Below are 25992 nucleotides of genomic sequence, written 5' to 3' on the forward strand. Positions count from 1 at the left end.
CCCAATCTGAGTTATAGCCAACAGGTACATTTGATAATAACATTAATAATAATAAATTTACACTCCTCCTCCTCCTCATCATCCTCATCACAATATCAATAAATCAATCAATAGTAATACTGCTGATTAAAATAATAATACTTGGGGGTCCTTTCATTGCACATCCAAAGCTTGGGGTCCTGTACAACTGATGCTGCCGATGTGGCAGATTTCCCATAGTGCCCCAGTGGTCCCGTCCCTGCTGTGTCAGTCCTCCACTCCTCCCCCTGCAGGCTGGGTTCCTGGCGCTCCTCACCCGCCCAGGGGCACCAGATTCTGCATAGACTTTGCTGGAATCAGCCCAGAGGCGGCAGGATCCTCTGCCAACACAAGCTGCAACAAATATACGGCAATTAGGAGGGTAAACAAGCGAGCGCCTGGCAGTGATGAGATGAGAGATGGTAAATTCTGATAATAGCGCTGAGCGGATGTTCCTCTGATATTATCACAGCATCCGTCACCGATTCCTCTGAAAGGGATAATTATACCAAACACCAATGAAAAGGCCCCTTCCTATATACTATATTACCCATGTATTACATGTCTTGCGGTGGATTCACAAAGCATCATACATGCCATTACACCCATCATTTAGCATGCCATGCAAGCATAATGGTCTACATTATTATTATTATTATTATTTAGTATTTATATAGCGCCAACATATTACGCAGCGCTGTACAGTATATATATATATATATATATATATATATATATATATATATATATATATCTTGTCACTAACTGTCCCTCAAAGGAGCTCACAATCTAATCCCTACCATTGCCATATGTCTATATTATGTAGTGTAAGTACTGTAGTCTAGGGCCAATTTTAGTGGGAGCCAGTTAACTTATCTTTATGTTTTTGGAATGTGGGAGGAAACCGGAGTGCCCGGAGGAAACCCTCGCAGACGCGGAGAGAACATACAAACTCTTTGCAGATAGTGCCCTGGCTGGGATTCGAACCAGGGACCCAGCGCTGCAAGGTGAGAGAGCTAACCACTACGCCACCATCTACATATGTGAAGTCACTAAAAACTTTATGGCCATTATTCAATTTACCTTTTCTCCAAAGTTTTCTCCTACGAGATCATTTTTCATCTTCTGTTTAAAACCACTCTTCCGCACGCTGCAACTGAAAAAGTACCAAAAGGTTGGAGAAAAAGGTCTGTCAAAATAATTCTGAGTATTTTCTTGCTTGTTGGTGGCTTAAAAAACAATTTATTAATAAGATGTGTCTTAAAACAGAAGGAAATTTGCAATAATTCAGCTATAAGTGAACATTGGTGGTTACCCACAATGCTCCACTACTGAATATGCAAATTATCCCTTTTCGCCCTCGTAAGCAAGGCAAGCAGCCAGAACCGCTGGTGTATAGCAAATTTCACCTAGGATTGCTTATTAGTAGGAGGGCTTTTCGGTGTCTTTTAACCCCCTATACATTCCTAGTGGTTTGGGTCACCCTGAGCTGCTTGGTTACTCTGTTACTTTTGGCTGAAAAACTGCTTGTTTCCTTCTGTTTTAAGAAGGCAATTACACCAAGCTTTGCTTTTTTAGTAGGAGGGCTTTTTGGTTCCTTTCATCCCCCTATACATTCCTAGTAGTTTGGGTCACCCTGAGCTGCTTGGTTACTCTGTTCAAAGAATGCACTATGACGCAATTGCTAATTAAAAAAAATACACACAAAATATTGAAGAACGCGGGGGAAAACAGCAGAGCTGCTAAAACGCATATGCAATTTATTTGCACATATCTATTGAAAGGACATGTGTGGTCCCAGGCGCTCACTTGTCTCTATTTCCTGCATGCACAAAAGCATTCAAACTGAGAACGAATGTTAATCGATTTGCTAGTTCACACTTCAGGGTAGGAACACATTAGGCAGAATCGCATATGCCATCACTATGTGCTATGGAAAACGCATATGCGATCACTATGTGCTATGGAAAATGCATATGCAATCACTATGTGCTATGGAAAACGCATATCGCTGGGTACACACATAACAGAGTGTTTCTGTCTTTTTTTTCCCCACATATGCGTTTTTCTAGCGTTTTGCATGCGTTTTTAAGCGTTTGCAGTTCGCATATACAAAATGCATATGTGTTTGTTTGCATTTTCAATGCGTGTTTACATTGCGTTTTATGCAAATCACTAGGACAACAGGAAGCAGAAATACACCACCAAACAATTTTTTTTATCAAAAAACGCATATAAAATGGATGAAAAACGCATACAAAACGCAATACATTGCGTTTCCATTGACTTTCATTGTGTGCTTTGTTAATGCTTTTTTAAATATTATGCAACTAAACCAGCGTTTTTAAAAACGCACACATACAAAATGCATATGCGTTTTTTCCTGCGGCCCATAAACTTCCATTAGCGCCAAAAACGCAGCATTTTCTGAAACGTTTTTTTGCTAAGTGTGCACCTAGCTTGAAAAAACACATTTCCCCACATACAGATGCACGTGGTGTGCAGAAGCCGTGTGCAGAAATTTGACAGAGAAGTGTGAATGCTGCCTGAATCTGTCCACATGTCTATTTATACATGGAAAGTATCTTCAGTGTAACTACTAATGCACATGAAATGCGCTACTGCAGCGCATGCAGAATACAACGCAGGATGCTGTGCATGTACCGGACAACGTGTGTATTTCCAGTGGCAGTGACACATACATTACTGTACTGTGTGCTTCTCTGTAGGCATCCCTGGATACATCACATCACATTCCTAAATCTGCCCATTAATTATCCAATTTCCCTGACCGTCCAATCCGATGATTGTGATCGATCAGAAATGATCGTTTGGCCCCACCAATAGATGAGAAAATTAAAAGCAGTCCAATCAGACTATGTTGCTATGTTGCCACCCTATATGTCAGGATGCCTAATGCAACAGGTATAATGTGCGAGCTGCGTAAGGCTCCTCCCACACTGCGCCCTTCGCATTCCGTCGCAACGGACAATATAATCGCATTGCAGCGCATGTATACCAGCTGCAGCATCTCAGTCCCCCTGAAGAGGAGAGTGGCGGGCTCGCTCTCACCATTTCCAGCACATCGCCTGGAAAGGTCGTCACCCCCACCATGTCATTAAAAGCTCTTTATTGCATCATAGCTCTTAAAATGCTGTCAGAAGGCAGCAACAGAAATAAGCACAGGCACAGCTGATCAGCTATCGTGTCCCAGTTAGTAACCTGGGACTTGTGGGTCTGGGCGCACCATTGAAACCTTGTCCCATACCTGCTAACTGTCTCTCTTTTGGAGGGACAGTCCCTCTTTGGGAACCAAATCCCTCTGTCCCTCTTTCTTCCTCATTTGTCCCTCTTTCAGGACTGATGTACAGATCTATGTAAATATATGTATTTTACTACTGAAAAATGTGTTTAATTGACTCTAAGCTTTATTCCCATCCTTTAAATTTATATATTTCTTACTTTCAAATGATAATATGAAGCAGAGATGGATTAAGATGAAGTGGGGCCCAGGGCCGGCTTATGGGGCTCCCCTGGGGCAAATTGAATGGGGGCCCCCTGCCCGGATACCCCCCCCTCCCGGCGACTACCTCTGCTCCGCGGGGCCCTTGCTAACGAACTGCAACAGCAATTACTCACCACTTCCGGCGGACGGCACAGTCCAGGCACTCTTGCCATGTTGTCCTCCACCACCTCTATGATCCGGAACGCGTTATTTGTAAACACGCACCGGGTCATAGAGGAGATGGAGGACAACATGGCAAGAGTGCACAGACGTTAGCAAGGGCCCCGGGGGGCAGAGTGAGCGGGGGAGCAGGCAGTATTCAGCAGGGCCGGCGGTGCGGGGCCTCTGCAGAGGTCGGGGGCTCCGGGGAAAATGCCCCCTTTGCCTCTATGGGAGCGCCGGCACTGGAGGGGCCAAGGCAAGGTAGTAGCTTTGTAGCCCCCCTATGGCCCCTTTCGTAAGCTGTGGTAAAGAGGGGTCAGACAAAAAGGACTGGTGGACCCCTTGATGCCCACTAGGCCACAGGCACTTGCCTAGGTTGCCTGGTGGATGATCCTGCTCTAATATGAAGGAAAATTAACCAGGATAGAAAGGACCAGTGTGGTTTGAATTATGAAATAACATATTTTTCTTATGAAATCATGGTATGTGTGACTAGGGGTGTGTCCGGGGCGTGATTAGGGGTGTGGCAGGGGCGTGGCTTAAAGTGTACCAGAGATGGTACACTGGCACTTATTTATACTTACCTGGGGCTTCCTCCAGTCCCATGAGCATCGTGGCTTCTCTCGCTGTCCTCTGCAGCCCCTCTGTTCTGGTGCTACAACTCCCGATAATCCAGTCAGTTGCCACCAGTCAAGACCTTCTGCAAAGACGCGGCTCGGCCGCGTGTGCGCCCCCGCTATGCTACTGTCCCCTGAAGTGTACTGCTGCGCAGGTGCAGAACACTCCAGGGGGTGGGAACGCGACAAGGGGTGTACACGTGGGCAAGGCGTGCATGCACAGGAGGCCGCGACGGCCCAGATTACCGGTAGTCATATTGGCTTAACAGAGGTGCCGAGGAGGGCAGCGAGGTTGGCCACAATGCTCATTGGGCTGGAGGAAACCTCAGGTAAGTATAAATAAGCGCTAGTGAATCATCTCTGGTTCACTTTAAGTGTCCCTCTTTCTCACCTCAAAAAGTTGGGAGGTCCTCACCCTGAGATGAACAAGCCATTATTGAGAGCCAGTCTCTCTCTCTCTGTGTATGCAAAAAAGAGAAAGAAGGAACAAACCAGTATATGCTGTTCAAAAACGTCACAAATTTATTGAAAAATTCACAATACCAACACCGATAGTTATGCAAAAATACTACTGTATCAGTTATAAACTGACACAATGTAGATTTATAATGGTTGTTGACAAAAAAAAGGGATCAGTTAAAAATGGCGCCAGAGCCTACAGTGTAAAAATGGCGCCGCTTTAATTTGCATTATAAAACGATATTTATCGTTTTATGAGTTAAAAAATGGCGCCGCACTAAAATCGATATTTATCGTTTTATGACTTCCATAAAACTATAAATATCGTTTTGAAATGTAAGTCATAAAACGATAAATATTGTTTTGAAATGTGTTGAATATGGGTTTTGCTCCCAGTGTGTGTGTATATATATGTGTGTGTGTGTGTGTGTGTATATATGTGTGTGTGTGTGTGTGTGTGTGTGTATATATGTGTGTGTGTGTGTGTGTGTGTGTATATATGTGTGTGTGTGTGTGTGTGTGTGTATGTGTGTGTGTGTGTGTGTGTGTATGTGTGTGTGCGTGTGTGTGTGTGTGTGTGTGTGTGTGTGTGTATGTGTGTGTGTATATATGTATGTATGTGTGTATATATATATATATATATATATATATATATATATATGTACATACATACATACATACATACATACATACATACATTCATATACACACACACACACACACAGACACACACATATATACACACACACAAGCATACGCACACACACACACTCACACATGTATACACCCACACATACACATATACAAGCACACACACACACACACACACACACACACACACACACACACACACACACACACACACACACACACACACACATATCCAGGAAAGGAACATTAAACTATCAAAAACGAAAAATACCGTTTTTCATAAAAACGATAAATATCGTTTTTGTAAACGATAAATATCGGTTTTAGTAAAAACGATAAATATAGTTTTTAAAAAATATCGTACGTAACCAGGCGCCATTATTCGGCTGGCGCCATTTTTAACCGGACCCATAAAAAAATGCACATTGCAATGCAAAGATTGAGTAGGGAAGCCCTCAGGGTTACGACCTTATTCAGCAATGGGCAATATTAATGTATTATGTGGATATCCTTTTATTCTATGATTATGTATTTATTAATCATATCGGTCGTACCCAGTTATCCTCTGTGAGTGGTTGTAATCCTTGGAATCATTGATGTTGAGTGGATTACTTCCTTAAGTGATGGCTGGGTGCTTCCCGTATGTTATGTAACACCAAGCACAGTGGCCAATATTGAATTTTGAGGCTAATTACACTTGTGCTGGGTGATAGATGTTTACAGTAATATTCATAGTGAGACACTGTACTCAATCTTTGCATTGCAATGTGCAGTTTTTTGTCGACAACCATTATAAATCTACATTGTGTCAGTTTATAACTAAAACTATTTTTGCATAAATATTGGTGTTGGTATTGTGAATTGTTCAATAAATTTGTGCAATTTTTGAACAGCATATACTAGTTTGTTCCTTCTCTTTTTTTGCATATGTAGTTCACCAGTGCTTTACCTGCACTATACCCACCTTTTTGACCTAAATTTATATTCAATTTTCTTCTCTCTCTGTGTACCATTTCTAGAATTGTCACCACACAGGACAGACGGAAGCATCGAAATTTCTGCAGAAATGTGGAGGAAGTGTCGCCACAATTTACCATTCTCGCGGTAAGGACATCGATTTTCTGTGTCCAGTGACCACTCCAGCGGCCTGGAGACAATCGGCACGCTCTTCTGAGGAACTCTGTGAAGGCAGAGCTGAGATCACCCACATTTCTGACAGAGAACTAAAAAGGACTGTAAGGAAATTCCCTGTAATTTCATGGGAAGGTTTCTCTGCAGAGATAGAGGAAGATGAGAAAGATAGCTCAGGTATTGTGCCAGGAACACTTTCCGTTATTTATATGCATTTTATACAACATTATTTCACATCAATGAAAAAGGATTCTAGAGAAATAAAACTGCAGCACCAGTTCCAAGATATTCCAGGCAGAAATATAAAGCTCTCTTCTGGTCAGTTCACAATAACAAACAAAACTGCGGTGCAAACTTTGTACTGCTCCTACACTGCTCATACCCCCTCCAGGAGAGAATGGTACAGACTCTGTACTGCTCCTGCACTGCTCATACCCCCATCCTCCACGAGAGAATGGTGCAGACCCTGTACTGCTCTTACACTGCTCATACCCCCATCCTTCAGGAGAGAATGGTACAGATTCTGTACTGCTCCTACGCTGCTCATACCCCCATCCTCCACGAGAGAATGGCGCAGACCCTATACTGCTCCTACACTGCTTTATACCCCTATCCTCCAGGAGAGAATGGCGCAGACCCTATACTGCTCCTACACTGCTCATACCCCTATCCTCCACGAGAGAATGGTACAGACTCTGTTCTGCTCATACTCCCATCCTCCAGGAGAGAATGGTGCAGACCTTATACTGCTCCTACACTGCTCATACTCCCATCCTCCACGAGAGAATGGTGCAGACCCTATACTGCTCCTACACTGCTCATACCCCTATCCTCCAGGAGAGAATGGTACAGACTATGTACTGCTCATACCCCCATCCTCCACGAGAGAATGGTGCAGACCTTATACTGCTCCTGCACTGCTCATACCCCCATCCTTCAGGAGAGAATGGCACAGACCCTGTACTGCTCCTACACTGCTCATACCCCCATCCTCCAGGAGAGAATGGTGCAGACCCTGTACTGCTCCTACACGGCTCATACCCCCATCCTCCACAAGAGAATGGTGCAGACCCTGTACTGCTCCTACACTGCTCATACCCCCATCCTAAAGGAGAGAATGGTACAGACCCTGTATTGTTCCTACACTGCTCATACCCCCATCCTCCACGAGAGAATGGTACAGACTCTGTACTGCTCCTACACTGCTCATACCCCCATCCTAAAGGAGAGAATGGTACAGACCCTGTATTGTTCCTACACTGCTCATACCCCCATCCTCCACGAGAGAATGGTACAGACCCTGTACTGCTCCTACACTGCTCATACCCCCATCCTCCACAAGAGAATGGTGCAGACCCTGTACTGCTCCTACATTGCTCATACCCCCATCCTAAAGGAGAGAATGGTACAGACGCTGTATTGCTCTTACACTGCTCATACCCCCATCCTCCAGGAGAGAATGGTACAGCCGCTGTATTGCTCCTACATTGCTCATACCCCCATCCTCCAGGAGAGAATGGTACAGCCGCTGTATTGCTCCTACATTGCTCATACCCCCATCCTCCAGGAGAGAATGGTACAGACCCTGTACTGCTGCTACACTGCTCATACCCCCATCCTCCAGGAGAGAATGGTGCAGACCCTGTACTGCTCCTACACTGCTCATACCCTCATGCTCCAGGAGAGAATGGTGCAGACCCTGTACTGCTCCTACACTGCTCATACCCTCATGCTCCAGGAGAGAATGGTGCAGACCCTGTACTGCTCCTACACTGCTCATACCCCCATCCTTCAGGAGAGAATGGCACAGACCCTGTAATGCTCTTACACTGCTCATACCCCCATCCCCTAGGAGAGAATGGTACAGACCCTGTACTGCTCCTACACTGCTCATACCCCCATCCTTAGTGAAGAATTGCACACAACAGTTAGCTACTTAAAGTGGACCCAAACTAAAAATATAAGATTTCAGAAATAAAATCTATTTTCTAAATTATAATAATAAATAGCAGCCTTTTTTCAGCTGCATGATGACAAATATAAAATATTTTACATTTACTGGAGGAACCCCTCCCTTCCTTTCATATTGCCGGCAAAAAATCCGGCAAACTGGTGGAGTAGATGGTGTCCAGCAAAGGAGGAATTGCTAATGGCTGCCCCCAGTATAACCCTAGCTATGCAAAGAGGAGGGTGAAGGAGGCTTGAAGGAGTGTTTATTTATATTTGTATGTGTCGGAGTGGTGCAACTAAATATTTTGAATTAAAAAAATGTTTGGTTTGGGTCCGCTTTAAGGATTATGTTGTCATAAAAGGACCATTAAACAAACCATGTCACAAGACTTGATGTCTGGGTGACTTACTGATAAAAGAAACATGAATGGTTAGAAACATGCATGACTCTGTGAATTAGTAAATTACAGCCTAACACATAAAATTAAACAAAAATGCATAAATCCCCCATTCAAATTAACCCCTTACTTTCCAAACTCTCCCATAGTTAGAAAAATAAAACATTTGTATATAAATAAATAAATATTTTTTTTTTAAAAAAAATAGTTACCTTAGGGATTTAACTTTTTTAATACTGTATGTAGGTCATGAGGTTATATTACTGTTATTTTTGAAAGTAAGGGCTTGTAATTAGTGAGGGAAGCAAACTGAAAAAAACAGCTTTATTTCCAAATAAAATAATGTCGCCATATATTGTACTAGAGACATATTATAAACGTTGTAATAACCGGGACAAATTGACAAATAAAATGTGTGGGTTATTTTAAAACTCTTTTAAAATGAGAAATAATGATTTTTTTTCCCAATTTTTTCTTATTATTCAAAATGCAGTTAGAATAACATTATTTCTAGCAAAACCTACCACCCAAACAAAAGCTTAATTGGTGGTGAAAAAACAAGATATAGATCATTTCGTTGTGATAAGTAGTGATAAAGTTATTGGCGAATGTATGGGAGGAGCGCTGAAAGGTGAAAATTGCTCTAGTCCATAAGGGGAAAAACTCTTTAGTGGTTAACTACTGTAGTTAACTTACCTATGAGAACAATAAATACTGTAGAGCTTGGGTATCTCTGAACGAGAACACAAATAATAATGCATGGGCCTTCTCCATCAACCTCATCTTATTATGTGACTGTAATGTCTTCTCCAGTTACACAGAATATGACCCTAATAGGCGCTGATAGACCAGGAGGACAGGATCAGGAAACGCAGCATTTGTGGGATAAAGGCAACCTTTGACAGACAGCGATTTCACAGCAATAATAGAGGGTCAGACCCAACGTCTATCAGCAGCTGCAAAGTCCATTACTGCATTACTGAGCATTAGAGACGCTATTTTACATTCTCTACAATTATAGCCGTGCTGCTGGCCATTATTACCATGGAAGAAGACAAGAGAAGAGAGGAGAGAGAGTCCTCATCATGTAAGATTCAGCCAGAAGAGGAGAAAGACTGCTCAGAATGACATTAAAGTTTACCCGAGGCGACATGTGACATGATGAGATAAACGTGTACAGTATGTACAGTACAAAACATATTACTTGTTTTATTTTGCTGCTTGAAAAAGTTAATTTCTAGGTATGGAAATGACAGCTTCTGTCTTGTCAGTACCTTGTTAGGAATATAGTGAACATCACTGATAAGCTAGTTAGCCATAAAAGTTTTCCTGGCAGAATACAACTTCTGATGGGAGGATAATACTAAAGGTGGCCACTAATGATCCAATTTCTAGCGAAAAATCATTCGAGCGATCAGAAATTCTGATCGGAAGTGAAATATTGTAATACATCGTTAACTACACCATCAACGAACCAATCTTTGCTTCCTATCTATCACAACCAACAAGAAAATCCAAATTTTGGTTCGACGAAAATTCATTCGGATGACATTTTTTTCACTCGTTCATAATCGATTGTGTCCATCAATGGACGTTATTTACAACCAATCCGATCATAATTTCTGATCGCTCGAACGATTTTTCGCTAGAAATTGGACAGTTAGTGGCCACCTTAAGACGAGAGTAAATAATCATTCAGCAAACTGTCTATCAATTCAACAGCACATAACGCTAACCTCCTTCTCCAATTCATTTTATATGTTCACAAGATATGTAGGCATGAAAGGATATCATGGTAAAAAGAATTTTGTTAAGCTGGCCACTAATAGTCCAACTTCTAGCGAAAAATCGTTAGAGCGATCAGAAATTCTGATCGGATTGGTTGTAAATAACGTCCATTGATGGACACAATCGATTATGAATGAGTGAAAAAAATGTCGTCCGAATGAATTTTCGTTGAACCAAAATTTGGATTTTCTTGTTGGTTGTGATAGATAGGAAGCAAAGATTGGTTCGTTGATGGTGTAGTGAACGATGTATTACAATATTTTACTTCCGTTTACAATTTCTGACCGCTCAAACGTTTTTTTGCTAGAATTTGGACCGTTAGTGGCCAGCTTTAGAGTTAGTTTTAAATCTCAGAATTTTCTTCCTCAACTTGTTGGAGCTGCCTTAGTAAATCAAGGCTCTGGAAATGCCTGGAGATGCGTTCGTAAATCTGGTGATGTTTGGGGATACCTTACAGTGTTTCTCAAAATGTTATTGGTTTGTACCCCTTCCCTGTACTCACCAAGTACCCCCTGGCATAGTAAACATTATCACAAGTAGCCCTTGACAAATATATATTTAATCATAGTACATGATAATTCGTTCTAAACATTTTCCAAGCATTTACTATTGCTTTTCATTAGCTAATATACCGTACTAATTTTGTGTTGCTAAAATAATATTTATAATTTTCTAAAACTCTAAATTTGTTATTCTTGGTTAGGTTTATCAAGCCCGAGTACCTCCTGGAACCATCAGAAGCAGGGCCGGGCCGAGGCATAGGCTGGAGAGGCTCCAGCCTCAGGGCGCAGTGTAGGAGGGGGCGCACAATTCATTCAGCTGTCATTCCTAATTGTGTTTGAAGCAGAAAGAAATAAGAAAAGGAGATGCATGGAAGTGACTACAAGCCAGATAACTAGAGATTAAGGTGTTGGGGGCTCTAGGGCACCTTAGTCTAATAGCAATCAGTGTGTGACGGCTGGGGTCGGAGGGATAGGGGGGCGCACTTTGGTGTCTCAGCCTTGGGTGCTGGAGGACCTTGTCCCGGCTCTGATCAGAAGTACCCCCTGGGGTACGCGTACCACACGTTGAGAACTTAGGCCTTAGGTTAGGATATCGGGAGATGTTTGGAGATGCCAGGCTAATATGCAATTCACTTTTTCACCTGAGTTATCTCATAGGAGATAATTTTCATCTTCTAATTTTCAGCATTTTACTACTGAAAATGTACCCAAAAGTTGGTGAAAAAGTCCTATCAAATTTATTTTGAGTATTTTCTTGCTTGATGGTGGCTTAAAAGGGATTTTATAACAAGACATGAAATTATCACCTAGGAGAAAACCAAGGTGAAAAATGTAATTGCATATGGGCCCTAGGGCCATATGCAATTCACTTTTTCTCCTAAGTTTTCTCCTAGGTGAAATTCTCACAACTTGTCATAAAATGCATTGAAACCACCAGCAAGCAAGAAAATACTAAAAATAATTTTGATATCACATATTACCAACTTTTGGGTATTTTTTTCAATTGCAAAATGATGAAAAGTTATTTTAAAGAGAATGTGAAAATTATCTCCTAAGAGATAACTCAAGAGAATAAGTGAATTGCATATGGGCCCAGGTGTCCATACATGTAGAGATGTACTGGCAGATCAACCGAGAGATAGATCTCTCTCTGATCGAATCTGTTCAGAGAGAGATCTGTAGGCTGCCCATACACTGCAGGTTGATTCGCGATCAATTTTAGCATGAAATCTCTTGGGAATCGGCCTCATGACGCCTCCTCCACTGCTGTCCCCCCAAATGTTAATGTGCCCCTTAATTCCCACCTGCTCCAGCTGCCGTGACTGTCCAGCTTTTCCTGGTCTCGTCCACTGCTTCTCCATGAGCACCACTGTCACACGCAGCAACCACGTGGTAGCCGCTTATAGCACATGAGGCTTGTGTGACATCACACACATGCACCGGTCGGCATTCGGAAGAAGTATCGAACAAGACCGAGAGCTGGACAGCCACGGCTTCCGGAGCAGGTGAGATTTGAATACACAAGCACTGTGGAGGGGGCACATTTAATTTGTGGGGAGGGGGAAGTCGTGACCATTGCGATATCACATAGTGTGGCACATGGCACCTGACCACGTTGGCCTTAGATTTTCTAGCATTTTCCAACACGTTTGATCAATACATTTGACCGATTTTGGCTCAAAATCTGCAGTCGTGGCATCGATTTTCATAAAGTTAAATAAAATAATGGAATTGGGTGTTCGATTGGGACGCAAAATCTATAGATGTATGGCAACCTTTAGTAAATCAGGAGATGTTTAAAGATTTCTTAGTAAACCAGAAGAGGTTTGGCCTTAGTATATCAATATTTTATAAAACATAATCACCTATGCGAATAAATGGACACTGCCTATGCCTGATTGATAAATAGACAGTTATTTCATTAAGTAACAGAATTTACCTGAATTGAGGATCCCCCCCAGCTCTCCAACTTGATAACTTGTTGCTATTTCCAGCCGAATTCTCCTCCAGGCTACAGAGATATGAAGATAAAGGACACATCGCAACAACCTGCCTCACATCATTTCCTTCTTTCTTGAAAAATGTTTCTGTTAGTTCGGCGATAATGAAGACCAACGAATTAGGCCATCAACACAGCTGAAGTCACTTCCATAATCTCCTGTCCCAGGAGGAGAAATGTCACCTGTGATTCTATAGGACATAAATCATAGCAAAGTTCTAACAAGGTGAAAATTGGCTGATTCCTGAGCTGACAGTTGGAGGCCAAATTCATTTTTGCTTGCAATAACCCAAATTACTCTTCCAATCTAAAGCAGTGATAGCCTGAAGGACCCCGTTTAGCCCAGATACACAAAGAACTAGCAAAGGTGAGAAGATGGGTATCTAGGATAGGTCCAACGGCAGCGCAATCATTGTAGCAAGTTGCAACTGCAGCACCAAACACATGACAACAGCAATTCGTCCAGGTGATGTCTTCTTCTGCTAGGGAAAGCTGTTTCAAAAGAAGTGTAAGAACTTTTGCAACCCACCAAAATGCAGATCCCCTGTGGGGGGGGGGGGGGGGGGGGGGGATTAGGGTTAGTCACACACTGATAATGGTGGTAATTTCAAGTGATGATTGGTCTCAGTGTTCTTAGGGATGTCTTCAGGAAATGGGCGTGTTGTCCACAACTTGATAAGAGCATGGCAACTGCTTAATATCTCCAGCCCATCCCAATGTGAGGGCGATAACTATTGTGTAAGGCTGGGTCCATATATGACATAGCGTGAAGAAGTAGCGTTTTAGGATGGTGCGTTTGGGATTTTCTATTACGTTTTTACAGCGTTTTTGGTGCATTTTGCATTTGCATTTTTACATGCTTTTCACATGAGTTTTAATGCGTTTGCAGTTCGCTAATGTAAAACGCATATGCGTTTTTCTTTTACATTTATGCAAATCACTAGGAAGACAACAGGAAGCGGAAAAACACATCAGAGACCTTTACGTTTTAATTAAAAACACATTAAAAACGCAATGCATATGCGTTACAATTAGAGTTGGGCCGAACAGTTCGCCTGCGAACGGTTCCATGCGAACTTCCGTGGTTCGCGTTCGCGTCCCGCAGGCGAACGTTTGCGGAAGTTCAGTTCGCCCCATAATGCACCATGGAGGGTCAACTTTGACCCTCTACATCACAGTCAGCAGGCCCAGTGTAGCCAATTAGGCTACACTAGCCCCTGGAGCCCCAACCCCCTTATATAAGGCAGGCAGCGGCGGCCATTACGGTCACTCGTGTGCCTGCATTAGTGAGAGTAGGGCGAGCTGCTGCAGACTGTCTCTCATAGGGAAAGATTAGTTAGGCTTAGCTTGTTCCTGGCTGCATACCTGTTCTGTGAACCCACCACTGCATACCTGTTCAGTGAACCCACCACTGCATACCTGTTCAGTGAACCTGCCACTGCATACCTGTTCTGTGAACCCACCACTGCATACCTGTTCTGTGAACCCACCACTGCATACCTGTTCAGTGAACCCACCACTGCATACCTGTTGTGTTCAGTGAACCCGCCACTGCATACCTGTTCTGTTCAGTGGACCCGCCACTGTATACCTGTTCAGTGAACCCGCCACTGCATACCTGTTGTGTTCAGTGAACCTGCCACTGCATACCTGTTCTGTTCAGTGGACCCGCCACTGTATACCTGTTCAGTGAACCCGCCACTGCATACCTGTTGTGTTCTGTGAACCCGCCACTGCATACCTGTTCTGTTCAGTGGACCCGCCACTGTATACCTGTTCTGTTCAGTGGACCCGCCACTGTATACCTGTTCTGTTCAGTGAACCCGCCACTGTATACCTGTTCAGTGTTTAATGTGATTTCTGCCCTTAAAACGCTGCTTTGCATCAAATCCAGATTTTTCCCGGGGACTTTTGGCGTGTATCCCACTCCGCCATGCCCCCCTCCAGGTGTTAGACCCCTTGAAACATCTTTTCCATCACTTTTGTGGCCAGCAGAATTTTTTTTTCCAGAGTTCGCCTCCCCATTGAAGTCTATTGCGGTTCGCAAACTTTTCCGCGAACCGAACGTTCCGCGGAAGTTGGCGAACCCGGTTCGCGAACCTAAAATCGGAGGTTCGGCCCAACTCTAGTTACAATAGACTTTATGTGCATTTTGGCAGCCAGCCCACATATTTTGCAACACTACCAGCATTTGCGAAACGCATACTGTACAAAGGCAGCGAAACGCATCTTATTCTGTGTCCCATAGACTAACATTGCTGCATAAAATGCATTGTTTCCTGCTATGCTAGTGTTTCTGCTATGTGTGCACCCAGCCTCTGACAGGGATTCAGCATAGGAGAGGGTTAATAGTGCAGCAATAAACAGCAGGAGGCAAGGCAGGGCACAGAGGGGCAGGACTGGGTTGGGGGAATGGAGGCACTCTGGACAGCAGGAGGCGGGCAGGGCATAGACGGGCAGGACTGGATTGAGGGGGATGGGGGTACTCTGGAGACCAGGAGGTGGGGCAGAGTACAGAGAGGTCACTGAGAGGCAGGACTGGGTTGAGTGGGATGCAAGTACTTTGGAGAGCAGGATGCGGGGCAGGGCACCCAGAGGCGTGACCAGGGCCTGATTTATGGAAAGGCTACAAAGGCCCTGGCATTGGGCAGCAGCTAGCCAAGGGGTGGCTGGAAACTGAAGAGCATTGCTGAACATGGAATAAGAGGCTGTAAATGGAACAGAGAGGTTTCAAATGTGGAGTAACACATGGAAATACCAAGCTGCTGCTTAAGGGGTCTGTATATAATTAAATACATGAATGTTAGACATGAAAGAGGGGGCTCCACAAGGAATAGGAAGGGAGTGCTGCACATGGAAGGGAGCTGCACAAAAGTTGGCTTAGGTGCAGAGAAAGTATAAATCCGGCCTTGGGCATGACTGGGTTTGAGTAAATAGAGGTACTCTGGAAAGCAGGAGGCCGACAGGGGACAGGACTGGATTGAAGGAAATTAAGGCAGAGCAGGGTACAGAGTGGGTAGTGAGAATAGTGATGTTGCTATAGGTTGCCATGCAGTACATGTATTATGCAGCAGCAGGTTTCCTCTGTGCAGCTGTGGATGTGCTTATTTGCTTGGAGTTCCCCTTCATGCTTGTTAGGGGACTGGGTTAGTTATACACCATATAGAACATATACATGAGGGGAACTCAGGTCACGGCTCCCAATCACTTCCAGCTGGAAGTTTGGATTTGTGCTCTTTCCTGTTCCCCCTCCAGACTCCTCGCAGCAAGGATGTGAGACCCTAATCCCCTCACATCTTCCCCTAAGAGCTCATATCCCGGCCTGGCAGCCCCCAATCTGCAGGAGGGGAGGAGGGAACACTCTCCATGTGTGTTTCTTATCTCCCGCTGATGGTAAATAAAAATGGCCACAGCAGAATTTATATCAAAGGGGCTGCAGCATGCTCTGCCCCCCACCGAATACATGCTAACAACACACAACCTGTAGATGTACAATCGTCTCCGTATTGTGTTCAAAGCTTTATTGATATCGACAAAGTCTTGTCATTTTCACAGACAATGACGATGTTGAGTCTGCAGAAGGATGGATAAAATAAAGATTGTCACTGTCGTAAATGATTGGGTAAAAAAAGTGTGTTATCGACACCAGTTATTATTTTTATTATTGATTTTTAAAGCGACAACATATTCTGTGGCGCTGTACAAAGTTATACTGTATGACCTCACAGTTATCACTGCGATTTCTGGACACGCTTTTCCACATTTTTGTATTTGCAATTCTGTTTTTTTTTGCGATTGTTTTTCACGTTGTTATGCACATTTTTGCATTTTATTTTTTTCCATGCATCCCAAAGTATTTAATTTACATACAGTGGGTTGCAAAAGTATTCGGCCCCCTTGAAGTTTTCCACATTTTGTCACATTACTGCCACAAACATGCATCAATTTTATTGGAATTCCACGTGAAAGACCAATACAAAGTGGTGTTTATGTGAGAAGTGGATTCAAAATCATACATTATTCCAAACATTTTTTACAAATAAATAACTGCAAAGTGGGGTGTGCGTAATTATTCGGCCCCCTGAGTCAATACCTTGTAGAACAACCTTTTGCTGCAATTACAGCTGCCAGTCTTTTAGGGTATGTCTCTACCAGCTTTGCACATCTAGAGACTGAAATCCTTGCCCATTCTTCTTTGCAAAACAGCTCCAGCTCAGTCAGATTAGATGGACAGCGTTTGTGAACAGCAGTTTTCAGATCTTGCCACAGATTCTCGATTGGATTTAGATCTGGACTTTGACTGGGCCATTCTAACACATAGACATGTTTTGTTTTAGACCATTCCATTGTTGCCCTGGATTTATGTTTAGGGTCAATGTCCTGCTGGAAGGTGAACCTCCGCCCCAGTCTCAAGTCTTGTTCAGTCTCCAAGAGGTTTTCTTCCAAGTTTTCCCTTTCCCTGTATTTGGCTCCATCCATCTTCCCATCAACTCTGACCAGCTTCCCTGTCCCTGCTGAAGAGATGCACCCCCCCCCCCCCCCCCCCGAGCATGATGCAGCCACCACAATATTTGTCAGTGGGGATGGTGTGTTCAGAGTGATGTGCAGTGTTAGTTTTCCGCCACACATCGCGTTTTGCATTTTGGCAAAAAGTTCAATTTTGGTCTCATCTGACCAGAGCATCTTCTTCCACATGTTTGCTGTGTCCCCCACATGGCTTGTGGCAAACTGCAAACGGGACTTCTTATGCTTTTCTGTCAACAATGCCTTTCTTCTTGCTACTCTTCCATAAAGGCCAACTTTGTACAGTGCATGACTAATAGTTGTCCTATGGACAGAGTCTCCCACCTAGGCTGTAGATCTCTGCAGCTTGTCCAGAGTCACCATGGGCCTCTTGAATGCATTTCTTGGTAGGTTTACAGTTGTGCCATACTCCTTCCATTTCTGAATGATCGCTTGAACAGTGCTCCGTGGGATGTTCAAGGCTTTGGAAATCTTTTTGCAGCCTAAGCCTTTTTGTAGCCTAACTTTATCCCTGACCTGTCTGGTGTGTTCTTTGGACTTCATGGTGTTGTTGCTCCCAAGATTCTCTTAGACAACCTCTGAGGCCGTCACAGAGCAGCTGTATTTGTACTGACATTAGATTACACACAAGTGCACTCTATTTAGTCATTAGCACTCATCAGGCAATGTCTATGGGCAACTGACTGCACTCAGACCAAAGGGGGCTGAATAATTACGCACACCCCACTTTGCAGTTATTGATTTGTAAAAAATGTTTGGAATCATGTATGATTTTCGTTCCACTTCTCCTACCATTTCTGAATGATCGCTTGAACAGTGCTCCGTGGGATGTTCAAGGCTTTGGAAATCTTTTTGTAGCCTAAGCCGGCTTTACATTTCTCAATAACTTGATCCCTGACCTGTCTTGTGTGTTCTTTGGACTTCATGGTGTTGTTGCTCCCAATATTCTCTTAGGCAACCTCTGAGGCCCTCACAGAGCAGCTGTATTTGTACAGACATTAGATTACACGCAGGTGCACTCTATTTAGTCATTAGCACTCATCAGGCAATGTCTATAGGCAACTGACTGCACTCAGATCAAAGGGGGCCGAATAATTTTGCACACACCACTTTGCAGTTATTTATTTGTAAAAAAATGTTTGGAATCCTGTATGATTTTCGTTCCGCTTCTCATGTGTACACCACTTTGTGTTGGTCTTTCATGTGGAATTCCAATAAAATTGATTCATGTTTGTACCAGTAATATGACAAAATGTGGAAAACTTCAAGGGGGCCGAATACTTTTGCAACCCACTGTAAAATTGTATGTAATTAACTGGAAAATTTGCATTCCTATTGACTTGCATAGTATGCAATTCACATGTGCGTTCCGATAAAAAAAGCATAGGGGCCGTACCATTTGTGTGAATTTATTACGTTTTCCTGCATGCGGAAACACGGCCTATTGAAATCAATGGGCTGCTGTTAGGATTGCAAGCAGGGAAAAATCTGACATCAGGCGGCATTTTTCCGCATCACGCATGTGAATCCCGCAAGGCACGACTAGAGGGATTCGGCTCCCATCACAGCTGTGCCAGCATCACGGCTTGTCCGATGCACGCCGAGCTCAGTGGAAATGGGCCCTTGGGGTTCCTTATCACTTATCCCTACGTTTTCCAGCTACAATTTTTCGCATTCGATTTTTGGGTGTTTTTGTTCACGTTTTATGCACATTTTTACATTCTGTTTTTTTTTTTTCATGCATATCAATGAATATCAGTTTTTTCCATGCTTTTGGAATGCGAAAGTTTGCATTTCCATTGACTGCCAATGTATGCGTTCTGCATGTTCATTACAAAATATAAAGCACAAACATGGGCCCTTTTTTTCTACAGAAATTTCAGATGCAAATATTCTCACAACAATGGATGTCAAATGCGTTGTCATTGCATTAGCGTGGCGATGTGAAGTCGAAAAAACGCAATTTGGACACAAATTTAATTTAGGGCCTCATTTACAGTCCACCCCCCTCTTCCTTCCCTGCCTAGGCAGCATCTTCTAATGAGAGAATGACTGCTTGGCATCTTATTGGCTATGTGTAACCCCCACAGTAACCATTGGGCGTACGTGTTCCACCACTGTACTATGACTGAGGCGTTGCCATGAAAGTACAGAAACTGTAGAGGTGGAGAAGGATTCAGGAATATTACCTCCTTATTTGTGCAGATTTCTTGTTCAGCACTGGCAATACAGAGATGAAAGTTTAAGGTATTTTGTTTACCTGAATATTCTGTTGCTAGCATGTTGCCAGCAGGTTTCATAGTAAGTTACAGGAGTCTCAGACTGAGGATGGGAGATGATATGGAATGATTAGCATAGAGATTTTTAGCCAGAGTTACCCTTCACTAAACATCCTGTCAGAGGGGAGTTCAGAGACCCCAATATTCTCATTCCAGCACCTCATCTCAGCTTCCAATGTGGAAGTTTAGGGGGAATAAGTCTGTAAATCTTGTGGTATAAGAATGGGCCTCCCTCGTCATAGGGAAGGGGGAGGGGGGATCCCACCAGAGGATCGTTTTTCACTCATTCCCATTAGCAGAACACGTTTAATAACGGACTATAAAATGAATAACATCTGGGATTTGTGTTCTGCGGCTGGAGATTGTGTTGTGCTTTAATTATTGGAATAAATAAGTAGTGGGAACATTCCCAGTGAGGGTGTAATAGGGGGGCCATGTGTGCCAGAGGGGGGGTGCAGCAAATTACAATGCACAAATAGTCATAATGAGTTAATGACAGGGGTGGAGCACCAGTATATACAAAACAATTTAAACACAGTATAAAAAAGAAGAGGCAATGCTGGTCTTACTTCTCCTGAAAGAATGAGTCAATAAAACTAGAAAATAAATGTTTTATTCAAGCATGATAAATGACAACGCATTTTGTGGGTGCTTGCCTGCTTCCTCAGGTCAATACAGTTTGGTGATTTTCTTACAGGCTCAAACAGTGGCTGCAAGGCTTTGCAACCTACCGTACCTTTGTAAGTATATGACATTACAACTACATTACCCAAACTTATACTGATACTGCTCCATTGTTCCTGGTCTCTCTTTATTCTTTAGTGCCAGTTCAGACTGATGTTTTCGCCACAGTTGACAATGGACGTGATGCTCATCGTTTAAGTACTGCTCATGCAAGTGAATGAACAGCCGCCGGCACAATCGCTTGCCGTAATCGATTGCTTCGTTTCCGCTCTTTTTGCCCTGGATGTTACATGAAGCCTCCAGGATTCGGCAAATGGATGATTCCATAAATTATACCATTATTTTACTACAGCTAAACCCAACCCTATTCTCACACTGAGCCCTCCCTCTACAGATACCTAACCATAACCGATACCCCCCTCCCCACTCCCAACACACACACGCCGATGCCTAACCTTAACCTACCCCCCTACTGATGCCCAATCACTCCCCTACCGATGCCTAACCCTACACCCCTCAGATACTTAACCTTAACAACCCCCCCTACTGATGCCTAACCAACTCCCTACCGATGCCTAGCCTTAACCTACCTCTGTGATGATGCCTAACCCTAACCACCCCGCTCCAGTGCTTAACCCTAGCCACCCCCCTGCCGATGTCTAACCCTGACTGACCCCCCATTGATGGCTAACCTTAACCTACCTCTGTGCTGATGCCTAACCCTAACAATCCCCTCCAATGCTTAACCCTAGCCACCCCCCTACTGGTGTCTAACCCTGACAGACTCTCTACTGATGCCTAGCCTTAACCTATCTTCGTGCTGATGCCTAACCCTAACCACCCCCTACCCCACCATACAAACACCCTTCCTGATGCCTAACCCTAACCACCCCCTCCCTCAGCACATAAACATCCTTCCTGATGCCTAACCTAACCACCCCGCTCCGCTGCTTCCTATTAATACGCTTGCTGCTGCAGTTAGAAGCTAGAGGGGGAGCACAGATCGGGGGACCCAGGTGAGGGAGTGGGGGGGTCCGACCCCTCTCCCCGCTGCTGTGCCTAATACCCCCTTCCTGCCCACTACCTCCTCCAACTTGGCGGCCACCCACGGCCAGGTGGGTGCTGCCCACTCTCTCTTTGCCGCCTTAGGAACCTGCCTCATCCCGCCTCATGGGTGAACCGGCCCTGTCCTCAGCAACCTCCTGATGCCCGGTCACGGCTAGGCTGGTTACAAGGCTACAATACAACGGGATATTGGGAGGAGTGTAAGTGCTCTGTTAGCTCAGGCCACACCTCCCTGCTGACTGAGAGCCCTGCTAACGGAATAGTACCATATATTTTTATTATAAAGCTGTGCCTGTGACGTTATCAGATATATATATATGTGCAGGGTGGCTCCATTCTCTGGGAATGTCCTTGTGCCATGTCCCGCTATCTCATGCTGGTCACATGACCATGGCCGTTGACATCATTCTGTGACCCTTGGCCTGACCCACATCCACATAGAAGAATTTCACAATTAAAATATTCCTGAAAACAATTTAATCAATCCCGAGGCACTGATGACCCCCTCCCTCTCCTGCAGCAGAACAATCAGGAGAATCTGGGCTGGACCCTCCCTGCGGAAAATCATTGCTGAGCAAAGAACTTACAAAAGCGCAAAGTGCAAGGAAAAGAGCTTTAAAAAAAAGCTCAACAAATCGCTCAGTGCTCGCGATAGCGCTAGCGATTTTTAATGTGAACAAAGCCTTATTGTCGTCAATTTCAGGGGATTATAGCGCTGCAGTGTGGTGGGGGGCGGGGCTTCGGGGGGGTTGTGTCAGAGACATGTCATGAGGCAGGCAACATGCCTTTGTGTCCCAACTCCCCCCCCCCCCCCCCCCAATCGCCTCGGGTTCTCTTTCAGGCTCTTGTTAAGCCCAAGAATGGAGGCCCTAAGACAGAGCGTGGGTCAGCAAGAGCAGTGGCAGTGTGTGGCCTCTGTTCAGCTATTCAGCCAGGGAGACCCCGTTGTTGCTGGCAACATGAGCTGGGTGGAGTGAATTGGCAATGCCACCAGAAATGTTCATACAAGTAGCATCAGTGGAGTACTGAAACGTGGCTGCAGCAGCAGGAGGAGATGCTGGGCCCTGAGATGGAGCATTGACTGCATTGCTAGCGGGCAGCATGAGCTGGATGTAGTGCATGTATACGCATCTTCACAGGCAGCAAAAAATCTAGAACCGGCCCTGTAGAAACAGTACACAAAGTCTAAATAATGATTATTTTTGGGTCACCCCATTGGGTTTTGCGGATCCTCCTATAAGTGAAGCGACAGGAAGGGGTGTTCGGATACAGGGACCTGTGGATCACTACTAGATATTTGCACTCTGAATTATATATAGAAAAACTGCATCAGGTCTTGCTATATCTGTTTCCTCATTACACAGTAAATACTCAGTAGGGAATGAGTCACTCATTCCTCATAATCAGACTATTTACACTTCAAGTCAGCTGATGTAAAAAGACCATTAGCAATCTCTGCGTGCCCTGAGGCACCAAACAACCATGAAAGATCTGTAGATTGTAATACTGCCCCTGCTGGTGACGCTTCATTATCACAAGCAGACAGAACCAGGCATGTGGTATCTGTGTGGCAAGACTCAGAGTTACCCTTAAAGAGACACTGAAGCGAAAAAATAATATGATATAATTAATTGGTTGTGTACTATGAATAATTACTAAAAGATTAGCAGCAAAGAAAATATTCTCATATTTTTATTTTCAGGTATATAGTGTTTTTTCTAACATTGCATCATTCACTAATATGTGCAGATTACACAACACTCAGCATTCAAAATGATTCTTTCAGAGCAGACTGTGAACTAATGACCTCTCCTCTGCCAGAGGAAAAGAAAACACTTGAGATAATAAAAGTCAGAAGACAGCCCTCTCCACCACTTTCAAAGTCATAGAGCTTAATGGCTTTATTGCATAGAGATAACAACTGGAGTTTCTTATCTCTTTCTGTACTGCAAACAATTAGACTGATGTATCTGATCTTAATGTTTTATTTCTTAGCTGTACTACACATACAAATCATAATATCATTTTTTTTTTGCTTCAGTGTCTCTTTAAATTGAACCTGAAGTGGGCCAAAGATTAGAAGTTATATATTTATATAGCGTTGCCCTCCGATCCAGCGCTGGGATCCTCTAAGCATATCCGACAAGGGCTTTCACACATGCACAGACAGGAGTGCAGCAGCGATAAGGTTATATATGATAAGATTTCTGTCCAGCAGTGGTGGGGTTGCGGAGTGTAACACCATGTAATGTTCTGTTAATGTTGTGTTATATACTGCTGCCTTTGGGCATAGTTCCTTTAAGACTGCAGAGAATTCTGGAAGAGAGGGAGGAGAGAGCAGAGGCTTCTGGGAGCTGAGAAGTGGCTGGTCTGTCTTCAGTCTCTCAGAGGGTTCTGGAGTTACTAAAACAGAATTTCAATCATTCCTAAATCCATCTGACTTGCCCACATTTGACTGCTGAGTGTGAAGAAGGGATCCAGTGACACAGATTTCTCCACACTGAGCTCCTGTTGCTGACTTTGGTAGAAGAATACAGCTGGTAGATCAGATTTGGGAGAACCTGTGCGGTTGGTTGGAGTCTGGATTGTACAAGCCGTGTGGACTTCAGGAGGACCATTTCAGTTCGATTACAAGGATTGTAAATCTCAGTCTCTCTCCTCAGAACTGCTGGCCTGTGAGTTCTGCACCGGCTGACTGTTATCAGGGACTGGCCCTGCACCTCATGCTGGTCTGCGAGTTCTGCACCGGCTGAGTGACCGTTATCAGGGATTGGCCCCTGCATCTCATGGTAGGATTTATGTTTGCAGTGATAGAGGGGCATTATCCTGGCTGAAAGGTTTGGGTGTCATACCACTCATCTTACAACAAACTGTGGACAATGTATGTCAGGACTTATGCTCTAGCCTGCCATTCACAACTGTGGCCTCGTTAACCTGTCCCCTCTTACTTCACTGGCATTTGTACTGCTGTTGCTGAATGCATTTAGGGGACAACTTGCTGCTGCAACTTTCCTCACAAGGTGCCCAACTGTGCACATAACTTTCTTTAAAGGGGTAACCCAAGTGCAGAATTGCATTATAGCCCACTGGCCAGTCAGGTGTTAAATAAGGTTGTGTTGTTGATTGCGTTTTCTTAACCTGTTCTGTACCAGCTGTCTTTGGCCCCTTAACCTCCTGGGCGATAATCCCGAGCTGAGCTCGGGGTATGTCGCGCAGGAGGAGTTCTCAGGCCCTGGTGGGCCGATTTGCATAATTTTTTTTTTTGTTACACGAGGCTAGCACTTTGCTAGCTGCGTGTAACTTCCGATCGCCGCCGCTCGCCGCCGATCCGCCGCTCGCCGCCGTGCCGTGCAGCCCCCCCCCCCTCCCAGACCCCTTGCGCAGCCTGGCCAATCAGTGCCAGGCAGCGCTGAGGGGTGGATCGGGACTCCCTCTGACGTCACGACGTCCATGACATCGGTGACGTCATCCCGCCCAGCAGGAAATCCCGTTCTGAACGGGATTTCCTGCTTACTCTGATCGCCAAAGGCGATCGGAGTGGGTGGGGGGATGCCGCTGCGCAGCGGCTATCATGTAGCGAGCCCAGGGCTCGCTACAGGATTTAAAAAATATTTTTTTTTTAAAAAAAGTGCTGCGCCCCCTCCTGGGCGATCTAATTGTATCGCCCAGAGGGTTAAGGACCAGAAACTTCTGGGTACAGAAAAATGGCGCGTATCGACGATTCTCTGCACAGTCCCGCCACTCTCGCCGGTCACACCGTTCACAGGTTTCTCTCTCTGCCGTCTCTATGACGACAGAGCGCTGTGCGCCGGTCAGGAGCCGCTTCCAGCGGGAGTGGCATGACTGCGCGGCGACGATTGTTGAAATCTACATCCTTTCAGATCCACGCTGCCACATGCAGGACATAGATTTCAACTGCGTCGGTCCATAAATGGTTAAAGAGGAACTATTAGCTATGCCAGGAAAAGAAACCATATGTATGTAGATAAATGCTTGCTTTACTTATATAACAGATGTATTGCACTGTCCACGTTTTTATTTCAGTGAATTTTATATAATACATTGGGCGAATTCTGTTCCCTGGGAGGGGCCATCTTAGGTCCCTCCGGCTGAAGCCAATCCTGATGTCATTTCCTCCCTTACAATGCAATGCATGGAAGCCACCCCTGAGCTGTAACCAGCCTGAGGATGCTTCACTCCTCTTTCTGTGTTGCTCCCCAGTTGTGCTCATTTGGCAGACTTTGAATGACATGCATGGA

The sequence above is a fragment of the Hyperolius riggenbachi genome, chromosome 4 (assembly GCF_040937935.1).
Source record: "Hyperolius riggenbachi isolate aHypRig1 chromosome 4, aHypRig1.pri, whole genome shotgun sequence".
In the NCBI taxonomy this organism is placed as follows: Eukaryota; Metazoa; Chordata; class Amphibia; order Anura; family Hyperoliidae; genus Hyperolius; species Hyperolius riggenbachi.